Here is a 1,750-nt window from a genome sequence, read left to right as displayed (position 1 = left end):
GTTCCTATGAACAGAAAGCTTTAATAAAAATAGGAGTTTTTGGTTTGTTTTTTAAGTGGAGGGGAGATAAATATTGTTAATTTATGCAATCCTATGTATGCCTACTAAGAAGTCCCATTCTGTTTAATGAGGCTTACCCTCAGGAAAGTGTGCATAGGATTCCAGCACAAGTTACTTTTGCAGGGAGGTTTGCACCTTGATGTTCTGCATGTTTACTCAGAAATAAGTCCTGAGTTGTGAGCATGGTACTGGAAGCTTAACACAGTGCCTACCCAATTCTGTCTAATGAATTGACTACGCTTTCAGCTCACTCCTATGCATGTTTTGTCATTTGTGGGTTTGCAGGGTTTTTTGCATGAACTCTAGCTTCAGTGGTGAGGGAAAGGCACTTAGTGGATGCTCAGCGTTTCTCCATAACTGAGCCCTAGTTTTGAAAACAGACTCATTGGCTGAATCCTGTTGAAGTCTTGGCTCAAATGAAGTTATGCGGAGGAAGATACAATGAGAGCTTGTGCATAGAGAGGAGTTGCACAAAACAAGACATCTGTTTTTATGAAAAGTTGCTGGAGGATGGTAGGATGAGGAAGGATGGTTGCATGGAAGGGGATAGAATTGGTAGGGGGAGAATGCTAGTGCTCAGTGGTGAAAGAAGAACATTCTGTACATGCTCGGAGGCAGTCTCTATTTAAGAACATAAGAAGAGCCGTGCTGCATCAGACCAAGGTCCATCTAGTCCAGTATTCTGTTCACACAGTGGCCAACCAGATGCCCATAGGAAACCCACAAGCAGGACATGAGTGCAATAGCACCTTCCTACCCATGTTCCTCTGCTGCTAACATTGGTGAAATGTAAATAAATTCTAGTAATTCTAAATTACAGTGCATGTATATCCTTCAGAAACTTTGCAGGTTTCTTGCCTGGGAGACACCTCTAATGACCTGTGCATTTTCATACAAATTTACCCACAAACTTTTGGGGAAGGGGTGAATGGAAGGGAAAGTAAATCACTCCCTCCTCCAAACTGGAGAACTCCCCTTCCACATGAACTGCTGCACCTATCCTTCTGAAACTTTGCTGATTTCTTACTTAGGGACAACTGTAGACTGTCTGTAACTTTCAGAACAATGGTCCACAAGGAACATAGGAAGATAGGTATGTCCTCTTTTGGAGACCTCAAAATGTCAAGGCTACCCTTGCACAAAACCCCTTGTGGCTATCATTCTGAAATTTGGCAGACATGATCTCCTCTGATGGGGCAATGAATCCTGAAATTTTTATCCAATTCTTCCAAGGAATTAAAACATTATTGGCAGTTCCCTTTAAAAGAAAATCAAAAGATAAATCCTGCACCTATGTTTCTGACATTGGGCAGGTGTAATCTCCTTCTACAGGGCTACTATGCCTGAAATTATCCAGTTCTGACCAAGAGAAAAAGTTACAGGTCTTTTTTTCCCTAATTTACCATGGTAGTCAACAGGAAGCATAAAGACTCGTTTTTCTAAACCCTGACGCAGGTTTGTTGCTGAGCTGAAGTGATCCGACTACAAATTGGCCCGAGCAGAAGTGGGATGTTTTCCAAAATGCTGAATCAGGGTCTGAGTTGAAGTGGGGTGGGGGGTCAGTGAACACGTCTTATGTATGTATGTAATCTATACACATACGCAAGCACACTGCATGCACGCAGCACACACACACACATACACACACATATTAGACGTGTGTGTGTGTGTATATGCAAATTTTTGTTAT

This window comes from Heloderma suspectum, chromosome 6 (assembly GCF_057233095.1).
Source record: "Heloderma suspectum isolate Gila_16-S chromosome 6, 16-S_ref, whole genome shotgun sequence".
Lineage (NCBI taxonomy): Eukaryota > Metazoa > Chordata > Lepidosauria > Squamata > Helodermatidae > Heloderma > Heloderma suspectum.
This window is presented reverse-complemented; position numbering follows the sequence as displayed.